The sequence below is a fragment of the Lissotriton helveticus genome, chromosome 3_1, assembly GCF_964261635.1.
Source record: "Lissotriton helveticus chromosome 3_1, aLisHel1.1, whole genome shotgun sequence".
NCBI lineage: Eukaryota > Metazoa > Chordata > Amphibia > Caudata > Salamandridae > Lissotriton > Lissotriton helveticus.
Window position 1 is genome coordinate 2,090,465,996 of NC_136061.1, and position 12,772 is coordinate 2,090,478,767.

A 12,772-nucleotide genomic window follows, 5' to 3' on the forward strand; every position below is an offset into this window, starting at 1 on the left:
AAACTGTTGGATAATTTTAAGGCGTAATTTGAATGTAGAAAAGGTTTAGTTAATGGAGCAATGGGCAAAGTTGTGGATTTCGTTAATAATAAAAATAAAGATAGTATTGGATTCTTAACGATTAAATTTGATCATATGTTGCTTTGTCATGAGTCAGAACATTATCTGGTTTGTTTTTTATTGATTCTGATGATACTAAGATTACTGCAGATGCCAACTGTGTCAAAGAGTATAATAGGTTAATAAGAACATATGCTTCTAATTTAGGTCAATATCCTGTATTTGAAAAGCGTGTGGTTGGTCGAAAAAGAAGGTATCAGAATATTTGTAGGTATAGAGAAGAAAAAAAAAGATAATGTTGTGATTGCAAGCAAAAAGAAAAAGGACACTGTTGAAGAGATTGTTGGTTTTCAGTTAGAAAATAGTTCTGGTGTCAACTGCTATGCTAATGTAGTGGTCATTGTTGTTTTTTTTCTTGAAGGTTTGCAACATGCAAATTATGGAGAATCGTGAAAAAAGATTTTGTTCCTTGTTGCATTCTGTTCATGAAAAATTGAGAACAAATAAAAGTAAAATACAAAGCGTTTCTGATGTTCGTAATATTTTGGATGTATGTTCTGGTTCTACACAATTTACACAAAATATCCAACAAGATGCTCAGGAATTTCTGATGTATATGCTTACTGTATTGGAAAATGAAGGTGTAGACATAGAGAATATTTTTGGCCTTTGTTATAAATGAGAACATCAATGTGAAAATTGTTTGTATACATGTAGCACTAATGTAGATACTGGAAGATTTCTATATTTGACATTCCCGGACTGTAAATCAGTGTCTTTCAGTAAATTAGTTAAAGCTGCAAATCGAAACATGGAGTGTAGCCAATGCAAATCAGAAATGTGATCAACATTATTTATTTATTTATAGATTTGTGCAGCGCATAGCTTTCCCAGCAACGGGGCGTCCCAGCGCTACCCAAGAGACAGATACCAGAAGCCACTCTAACAAACCCGAACAATTAAGCTGGAAAGAGCCAGGTCTTTAAAGCTTTACGAAAGGTCAGATGATTCTGAAGTCCTCTGATAGACAGGGGGAGGGAGTTCCAGAGTAGGGCCGCCTAGACCTGAAAAGATCGACCGCCAGCCCTGGTTCTTTAAAAACGGGGGATACACACCAATCCCAAGTTGGCAGAGCGAAGGGGACGGTTTGGGATGTACTGAACCAGCAGATCTGCTATTATCGGAGGGCCTTGCTGAGACAGAATTTTATGCGCTACGCACAAGGACTTGAACTGGATCCTTTTGGCTATTGGTAACCAATGAAGTTTAGGTAAAGAATTAGATACCGAACAAAACTTGGGCATTGCTAACAAAGCACAGGCCGCAGCATTCTGAATTCTTTGAAGGCGTAAAATACAAGATTTATTAGCGCCTAAATAACGGGAATTGCCGTAATCCAGCCTGGCTAAAATTGTAGCCTGTAGAATAGTTTGGCGGATTTTTGGTTCAAAATATCCGAGTAGAGGTTTTAACCCCGTCAGGAGACCAAAGCAAACACCAGCCAAAACTTTAGATTGGGTGTCGAAAGAGAGACACCTATCTATCCAGAAACCAAGATTCTTAACTGCCTCTTTGGGCGGTGGTGCTGGTTTAAGTTTGTCCGGCCACCACTGTTCCGACCAAAGCGTACTGTCTCTCCCTAACACAATAATTTCGGATTTAGTAGCATTAAGCTGCAAACAGTTGGCTGTCATCCAGTCTGCAATTGCTGACAGATCCTCCTTAAATTTATGGAGATTATTTTTGCACTTTTTGAGAAGGCAATAACTAGCTGGGTGTCATCGGCATTTGAAACCACAACATCCCTCTATTTCTTGCAACCATTGCTAGGGGTTGGACATAGATGTTAAACAGCGCAGGGCTCAATATTGAGCCCTGTGGAAACCCATGCTTTATGGCGTAAACCTGCGAATTGTGCGGTGGTACAGCAACCTGAAAAGTTCTGCCTTCTAAAAAAGAGCGAAACCTGGCCAAGGCCCGCCCCTTGACCCCAATATCCTGCAGCCTGCATAGCAGGATGTCATGGGAAACAGTGTCGAAGGCGGCACTTAGATCGAACAGAATCAAGGTCGCAGAGTCCCCGACATCTAGGTTGCCTTGGTTATCCTCGGTCCCGGCCAGCAGCGCCGACTCGGTGCTGTGGCGGGGGCGAAAACCGTTTTGTGAGGGATCAAGAATGTTATTCTGCTCAACAAATTCAGCCAGGTCTGTATTTACATACGATTCGGTAACTTTTGCTAAAAAAGGGAGTTGGGAGATCGGGCAGAAGTTGCCCGGGTCGGACGGATCCAAGGACGTTTTTTTTAAGAGAGGAACAACTTTTGCATGTTTTCATGTTGTCGGCATTTATACAAAGATATGGAAAATATATAATTTTAATGATGCAACGTTGTACAGCTGACGGAAGAAAATTGGACACTTTAATAAAACATTTTGTAGCTACACAACTATCAATATCAGGAAGGACTTTTGTAGCAGTAGCAATAATTTTCCAAAATGATCCTTCAACAACATCTGGACATTACACTGCCTATCTAAAAAGTAAGAAAGGCGGGAGTCTTTGTAATGATGCTGAGTTGGTTTTCAAACAACGTTTGCCTTTCGGATTACCAAATTCTTGCCTAATATTTTTAAAGTCAAAGTTTTAGGAAGATAATGCAGCCTCCGAGGAATTTATTATTATAATTTATTAGGATTACCATTGGACAATTTACATAAAAATGACTGCAAAAATACAATTTGGCCTCAAGGAAAGGTATTTCTTTGAATTATGGACTTTTTGTTGCACATTGTCTCGGTGTATAATTTTAACTGCCATCATTTATAGTGTTTATAAATTTAAGGGATAACATTTTCTTAGAAGTAATCATTTTATATATGTGTGATTTGTATTATCTAGTATTTTAATATAGATGGATTATTGTTTTTTTTAAACAATCTAATTGATTGGTTTTTTTTTGCCCGCTGTTATATGATGAGTACGGTTGAAATCACTATTTCTAGTGAAATTCAATATATTCTGAGAATAGCAAAAAAGGCAAAGAAATTACTTTGTAAAATGTTAAAATTATGCTGTGCTATTAAAAATGTATTATTACATGTTATAACTATTTTTTCTTTTCTTTTACAGATCTTAATTTTAAGATATGGAATTTACCACAATTTAGATTATAAAAAACAAGTGAATAAAATGTGTACCGTTTTCTGGTGTATTACTGTTGAGATAAGTTTTAGTAAGTCTTAAAATGCACAATGGACTGTGTTTCCACACAGTTGAAGAAAAGGAAGATGGATGGACTAGATATGTGCCAGAAAATTCCAATGCAAATAGGTATGAAATACGGGACAGTTTCAGAACACCTGTCTGCAAGAAACATGGTATAGTACAAAATAGACTGATATGGTTGTTTTGCAGGTCTTGGTACTTTCAGAATTAAAACAAATGAAACTTAAACCACATCACTGAGTGTTTTTGCACATGTCATTTTCGGCCGCATCCCTTCCCTTCAGTAATATATAAACATGTGCTATCAGTTCCCTAAAACGTAAGTAGTTGTAAATGTATCTTGTTCCCTGTTATCAGTACAGAAATGTACTCCTATGATTGGCCTAGCCATTAACTCTTTTTCTTATTTACAAGGTGAGGAAAAGAAATTTGTATACCTTTTCTTTTCCATGTAAATATAATCTAAACATACACAGCACTTTGTGTTGAAATGGCATTCTATAGGTTTTGCTGTGCGTGTTTGCACAGAACACTCATAGAACAAGACACATCTCCAGATTTATCAGAAATCATAAATCTGGACATGTTTGTGAATACTGCACCATCCTCCTGTTGGTGTAGCAAAGCACAACGAGGAAAATTGTTTTCACTTCTCCTCCTTTTTTCACGTTCAATATATGCTACAATGCACAGCATATTTTGAAGGAGAAAAACGCCATTGCTGATTTTCTTGTGCAGGAAGGTTTCCCTTCTTGCACACAAACAATCTCCACATGACACGGACAGCCTTGCACCATGGTGCAAGGGTGCCTGTGTCACCACATGGCTGCAGTTTAAGCAGCAGTGCAGAGTGAAGCATAGACCTGCAACATATTTATATACATATGTTGCATCCCTGTGCTTCGGAAGTACCACCTCATGCTGTAGTTAAACAGTTTACAGTGTACTTCCTTATAATTCTGCACTTATGCATTCACCACACATCACAAATGTGTGTTTACAGTCAATTATGCACTACACATACATTCATCTAAACTTTCACACACTAGCATACTAGTTTAGCTCTTTCTTTAACCAGAGTAGTTAGTTCTGAAAATAACTTTTTTTTACTTTTTGTTGTTTTGTATTTTTTTTTTTGTTTTTTGAACGATATTGTATTTTTTTTATAAAAGAGGGGAAAAAATGTGAACTGGGAAAAGAGAACTAAAAACTGGGAGAAGAGGAAAAAAAAGTATCAATGGTGGAGGTCAATTGCTCGACACACTAGATCCACCGACTGCTCCCCATATGCAATGAGCCGTCCGCATTTTATGCATGTCATGCGGACTTTCCCTAATTGGGGATGGATGTCTGGAGGCGATGTGGAGCTTGATGGTGTTGCTCTACTTGTACTAGCCACTGCCGATGGATCAGGAGGAGTCTCCCTAAGTCTTCTTAATTCCTTCCTGGCATAGTTCACAGGATGCTTTGTTTGCAAGTGCTTACGCATATTTGCAGTACCACATGAGTATTTTTTTGTGGGGTCTGCTCTCAAAAGTACTGCCTTGCAAAAGCGGCAAGTCACTTTAGTTGCATTCACCTTCTTCTACCCTGGAGGAAATGTGAAACATTTCCAGACAATACTGCTATATCTTTCTTTAGGGGGAGGTTCTGGAACAAATTACTGTTCTAATGAATTGTCTGAATTAGAGGAAGGTGGTGGATTTGCAGCCATACTTCAATCAGGTGAATCTCTTCTCCAATAATGAAGGAGCAGCAGATCTTCTCAGGAGGTCTTTCCCTAAGAAAAGTTCTAAGAAGAGTGATTGAAATGGGTGGGGTCCTTCAATAGTTTCAATAGGAAGTGTAATGAACCAATCAAATCTCTTTTTTTGAGGTCACATGGGGTGAGCGTAGGATACGCGCACTCAGCACGCACCCTGCTCGCACCCAGCACGACTTCGGGAAATTGCATTAAAAAGTGATGTACTTCTTAAGAAAGTTAAAGAATATTATTTTTATAATAACTTCAGATAATGTCTTGTCTTAATATTTATATTAAATATATATACGTTTTTCAACATAAAAAAAATACTGGGAGTCGCGCACCCACTGCGTCCGATATGCATATGAAGTCACTCGCTACCGGGCGTCCATTGAGTCGCGTAATACGTACATCTCGCGTATGTGCCAGAAGTCGTGCACAAGTCGCATAGCAACCGCGTTGGAAATGTCGTACCCGTCGCACACCCTACGCGGATCCTAGACAGCAACCCTAAAATGACGGACACATTTCGCGCAGTAAACAAGCAGGGTGCACTTTGGGTGTGCGACTCCAAGAAAAAGGAAAAAAATATATAAAAATAATTTAAGTATATTATAAACAATATAAAATAATAAAAAAATATATATTTTTATGTAAAAAAATATTTAAAAAATTTATAAGGTAATTAAAAAAATAACATATCTAAAAATAAAAAGATAAAAAAAAGTAGTTAAAAAATATTTTAAAAACCAATAAATATATTTTAAAATTATCATTTAAAAACCTTTGAAATTCACAAAAAAAATCATAGGTTTTGCATATGTTATAGTTAGGAATTAGCATTTAAAAAACCTTTAAAATTCGCTGAAAATACCATAGGTTTCAGAAATGTTATAGTTAGGAATTAGCATTTAAAAAACCTTACAAATTCACTGAAAAAAACATAGGTTTTAGGAGTGTTATAGTTAGCTAGACATTTCACTCGTATAAAACCATTGAAATTCCCCCGTTATAGTTAGTTGTACTAACTACAACTCGCGCGCCCGCAATCCACTGCTGATGATGTCACATATTACATCACTCATGACATGGTCAGTGACATCACTGATGACATCTCAAATTACATCACTGATTACATCATCCAGTGACTGTGTGTTTCTGTAAAGTTTAAATATGTTTAATATATATAGGAAAAGGCTTATTGAAGAATAAGTGGGTGTATAAGTGTCTGAATGGAAGATTTATTAGGTGCGTGACTGACTCTTTTATCTGTATCAGCTTTTATCTGTATCAAATCCATGACAATCACTAAATCTATACTAAGAAATGAAGTTGATATGAGAAGACAAGTGGGTACTTTAAACAGTGTTCACTATATGGAGACAGATTACTCTATATCCCACTATTTACAGACAGTAAAACTCTCTTGAGAAATACACCACAGAGCAATAAAAGTATCTACTAAGAGCAATGTAACACTTGGCAAAAAGACACTATTCACTTAAAAATAACCGAGGTTCCGAAGGTGCTAAAGCTCATACTATCAGTACCCTTCACATTGTGGTGAAAACTATACAGATAGCCCATCCTCTGAAGCAAAAGAAGCACATAGGATAATACCTGGTGCACACAGTCTTCTATGTTATATAGAAATTGTCATGCTGAGACGATTCTGTCTAATCACTCAAGTCTGCTGACGATACTAAGTATGTAGTATGTCGAATATTTGCCCACAAGCTGTTTCTGCAGAGCCAAAAACCTTATGTGGACCATGCTGAACATAAGTCGTCAAATATCACCTGCACACAGGGTTACTCTTCAATGTAAACATTCATACTGTGTTTAATACCTCTACATATCTATAATGCATTAGAAGCACATCCGTTTTGTAAACACTTACACCCAGTATCTGGTCACAGGCTGTACAAAATTAAGTTAAAAAGTAATATGGTAGATACCCACCACGGTGTAAACTATAAAACACACTCATTGAATGATGCCATCAGTGATGTCAACAGTGATACCATCATTGATGTAATTTGAGATACCATCAGTGATGTCGGAAATGATGACATAGAACATGTAATCAGTGATGTAATATTTGAGGTCATGAGCAGTGCATGGGGCGGCGCAAGTTAGAATTAGGTCTGCCAACAATAACTGGTGAATTACTGTGTTTTTTTAGTTCAAACATTAATATTATCCTTGACATATTCACCTAACTATGACATTACTTTTTGGCTTTTTCAGTGAACTTCGAAAAACATTTATTAAACCAAAACAGATCTATTTCTCAGACCACATTATAACATAACTTTAACCTTTGCTTTGTTCAGTGAATATATATATATATATATATATATATATATATATATATATATATATATATATATATATATATATATATATAAGTGTAAAAATATATATGTAAATCTATATCTATATATTTTTTCCACTGAAACTATAACTCGTTATCTAAGGTAACTATAACTCACACCCCCACAATGCGCAGTTTCCTCATCAATAATTTCATTGAAAATGTTTCAGTGATATTACCAATGATGTCATAGAAGGTGTCATGAGTGATGTAATATCTGGGGTACTTAGCAGTGCATGGTAATAACTATAACTGGTGAATTTCAGTGTTTTTTTGTGTTTGTGTTGTCACTAAAATTCTATGTTACTTTAAACCTTATTTTTTTGAGTGAATTTCTTATCTTTCACCTTCAGATTATCGAAGATGCAGCTGCTACATCTGTTTGCCTCCGCGCATTTCTCTTAAATCCTAGTTGCACTTCCTCTACAGGTTCCTAGTGAATACACGTATCTTATTTAAGACACATAGCATGGTGCTCATGAGACTTGCTGGCAATTCTAGATAAGGATTTCAGCCCTTATCTTTAAAGAAAATATGCACAAACTTCAATTCAAAGTCAAAAAAAGAAAAATATATCTGAATCACAGAGTCGGGTGTCGAGAGGAATGTCTGACAAAATATCGAAATCAAAAATATCGAAATACAAAAATATCGGAACAAAAATATCGAAGTCAAAAATATAGGAATCCTATCCCTAACAAGGTAAGTACAAAAATATCGAAAAAATAATATCGTAGTACAAAAATATCGAAATTAAAAATATCGTTTTTTAAAATGTATTAATAATAATGTAAAAATAATTATAAAATACATATAATGTTACAAATATTAAATAAAAATATTAAAACATAATTAAAAAATTAAAACTAATACATATACATTTAAAATAAATTAAAAACTTAATAATTTAATGTAATTTTATATTTTTTAATTTCATTTAATTGATTTAATTTAAATTTATTTTATTTTTACCCTGTACGACTGTACCCCAAAACCCCAAAACTGACCCTGAACCCTAAAAATACCCCTTTACCCAAAAACCCAAAACTGACCCTGAACCCTAAAAATACCCCTTCACCCATGAACTGAAAACTGACCCTGAACCCTAAAAATACCCCTTTACCCAAAAACTGAAAACTGACCCTGAACCCTAAAAATACCCCTTTACCCATGAACTGAAAACTGACCCATAACCCTAAAAATACCCCTTTACCCAAAAACTGAAAACTGACCCTGAACCCTAAAAATACCCCTTTACCCAAAAACTGAAAACTGACCCTAAACCCTAAAAATACACCTTTACCCAAAAACTGAAAACTGACCCTGAACCCTAAAAATACCCCTTTACCCATGAACTGAAAACTGACCCAGAACCCTAAAAATACCCCTTTACCCAAAAACTGAAAACTGACCCTGAACCCTAAAAATACCCCTTTACCCAAAAACTGAAAACTGACCCTGAACCCTAAAAATACCCCTTTACCCATGAACTGAAAACTGACCCTGAACCCTAAAAATACCCCTGTACCCATGAACTGAAAACTGACCCTGAACCCTAAAAATACCCCTGTACCCAAAATTAATTAATATTATTTAATTACCAATTAATTAACAATAACAATAAAGTAAATATATTAGCACATTTGCTGTAATTAATTTAATTTAATAATTAATATTATTTTGCACAATTAATTAATTAAGAATAACAATAAATTATATATAAAAAAATTACTATAATTAATGTAATTAAATAATTAATAATAATTAATTACCAACTAATTAATAATTATAAATATGTAAAAAATTATAATATTTAATTAACTAATGAATAGAAATTAATTACCAATTAATTATTAATTAAAATATGTACAAACATATATCAATTAATTAATTATTATTAAATTACTTCCCACCCTATTCCCCTATAAACCCATAACCCGCTACAGAACATATTTATCTATTAATAAATTAATTAAAAATAATTAAAAATTAATTCTCAATTAATTAATTAATAATTCCTACTAATTAATAATTAATTTAACATAATTAAATTACTTCCCACCCTATTCCCCTATAAACCCACAACCCGCTACAGTAGTAAAAGACAATATTTAATAAAATAACATTAAAAATAAATAATAAAACATAATAAATACAATATAATATACACTAAATTTATTTAAAAATTGATATTAGTAACATCAAAGTTATTAATTTCGATATTATTAACATCGATATTTACAACTTCGATATTACTGATATCATGCCAATATCGATATTTAGACTGTCGATATTACTTACCTTCGATATTTTTGTATATCGATATTTAAACTTCTATATTTTTGCATATCGATATTTAAAAATCGATATTTTGTCTGTGTACCGTCGAGAGAGCCTCTAGTGCCCTAAATGACCACAAGCTGCACAAATAGAGACAGGATACAAATGTATACATTTTCGTACGCAGGGCTCCAATTGAGATCATGTGTTGAAACTGAAACATAGACATTACACAGGTGCAGGATTCTGAAGTAGTGAAACATTTTGCAGATGACCTTCAAATAGATACAGAAAGGTAAACATTAGCTGCTGAGCAAGCTAATCAGAAATTTATCAACTTAAATGCCAAGTATGGAATGAAGGCTATAATCACCAGAGACGAGCAAGACTGAAAGGCATAGTTAGCATGAGGAGAAATGGCTGTAGAAGTTACACTTATGCAAATGCTAGAGTTTTTAAAAAAATTGTAGGAAGTCTTTCAGGGAGTGGCTGGTTGAACTTCTCGAAACCACCTTATGCTATAGCATTGCATTAATATCTACAGTGAAGGCTCTAGGACATTTTGCCTTTGGACTTCGTCTGGGGGTGCCTTGTGGGCCCTGCGCATTCTAACACTAGGGTGGTGTCCACCCCCCATATCGGCACTCGTGTGCAGGGCTATCTGTGGTGGAGTTTGCGACGTGGACATTGGAGGGTAGCTGTTAGAATTGGGGGTCTCTAGCTGGCTGAGGTAGGTACCTTAGTCCAGATAGAGACCCTTGCATCTAAGTCAGGGAAAGGAAGGACACCTTCTCAGATCGCCCCTGCTCACCCCCTCGATAGCTTGGCATGAGCAGCCAGGCTTATATTCAAGGCAAAAGTGTAAAGTATTTGCAACCTCGCTCTCATTAACCCAATAATAACACCACAAATGGACTCCACACGAGTCTCATAAAAAAAAATTATATGTTTATAAAAAAAGATATAAAATGAGACACACGATAAAAACCCAACATATGCGTATTTGTAATATTTCACCCTGCCGGTTATTAGGCCAGCAAGCCCTTGTAGGTTCTTGCAGTATTAATGAGCAATTCTTGATGATCCAATGCAGTCCTAATGCAACGCTGTGCAGTTCGTAATGCAAGAATCAGGCACTTCGTAATGTAAAACTAATGCAGTTCGTAATGCAACAATCAGGCAGCTCGTAATGCAAAAATAATGCAATTCGTTATGCAACAATCAGGTAGTTCACAATGCAAAAATAATGCAATTCGTAATGCAAAAATCAGGCAGTTCGTAATGCAAAAATAATGCAATTCGTAATGCAATAATCAGGCAGTTCGTAATGCAAAAATAATGCAATTCGTAATGCAACAATCAGGCAGTTCGTACTGCAAACATTATGCAATTTGTAATACAAAAATAATGTACTCTGGCACCGATCGCGGTGCTCTGGAAGGTCTCTATGCCACTCCTACTGACTCATGGTCAGCTGCTGCCATAATATGCCCCCAACACTGTTCTGATGGAAAACAAAGTGCAGCTCCACACTCCGGCCCCAGTGCCGCCACTACTCGGCAAGTACGGGCCGTGATACGGGCTTGAGCGGAAGCTCGCGCTGCAAAGATGGGAAAGGCCAAGAGTGTTTCTCTGGTAGTCTGCACCCCGCCCCAGGCTGCGACACACGCATGCTCGCTGAGCGTTACCTGGGGGTTACGATCTCACTCTCCTCTCCTCACAGCTTGGGCCTCCGATGCAACTTCGTTGATCTTGGGCAGTGGAACTCAGACCCCCGACGGTGATGGTTCGAGGTCTGTCTTTGGCAAAGTTAAGCTCGGCCGGCAGCCGTGAATTCTCTCAGCTCCTCTGGAGATGCCGGTCCGGGATGATGGTAATGACTATCGCAGCACTTCTGGTCACACTGTAGATCGAAACAGAGAACAAGACTGCTCCGGGACACACCGTATCGGGCAATTTCTCATGAAGGTTTCAGGCTGCCACATGGCACACGCACACAGACTGGCTGAGACTCACTTGAGCACCGGGTGCACACGATCACAGGGCAATCCTCACGAAGGTCTCAAGATTGCACGAAGCAAACTCACACAGCGTCGCTGAGACTCACTTGGACTCCGGTTGCACACGATCACAGGACAATCCTCACGAAGGTCTCAGGCTGCACGAAGCACGCGTACACAGGGTCGCTGAGACTCACTTGGACTCCAGGTGCCCACGATCACAGGACAATCCTCACAAAGGTCTCAGGCTGCACGAAGTGCATGCACACAGCGTCACTGAGACTCACTTGGATTCCAAGTGCACACGATCACAGGATAATCCTCACGAAGGTCTCGGGCAGCACGAAGCACATGCATACTGCGTCGCTGAGACTCACTTGGACTCTGGGTGCACACGATCACAGGACAGTTCTTACGAAGGTTTCAGGTTGCAACAAGCACACACACACAGCGTAGCTGAGACACACTTGTAAACTTTTATGTTCCTGAGTTTCCACAACAGGGAGCCACCTCTCTGCTGGCCCTTGGGGACAGGTTACTCCAGGACATAGCACACAGCAAAGTCCTTTCAAGCAGGGGGGACACAGCACACGGAAAAGTCCCTTAGCCTCTCCATACTTAAATCAGCATACTGCAGGCCAGCCCCAGAACGCACAGCAATGGTCAGACCTTCTCTTCAGTCTCTTCAGCTGTTCTTCCTTGGCAGAGGTTTCATTTGACCACAAAGTAGTTTCAATCCTTTTCAGTCTTGATTCCAACGTTCAGGTGTTTCAGCTCTCATAGTTATACCCTTAAATGTCTTTGAAATCTTTGAATTCAGGAGGGCACTGACCCCTGTCCAAACGAGTTCTGGGTGTCTCCCTGCCAATTACACCTTCTTCCTTTGATAGTGGGGGTCTGGATCTTCAATTACTCAGCAGGAGATGGAGCCATTGTGTTATGGCAGCAGCCCACGTCTCTTCATCTTCAGGGGCTCCTCCCCCCTACACTCCAGATGCAGGACAGCCTGTTGCTGTCTCACCTTCTCCCGTGGGTCAAGACATTTCCCAGAGCCTATCCCATTCAAATCCAGACAGTCAATCCAC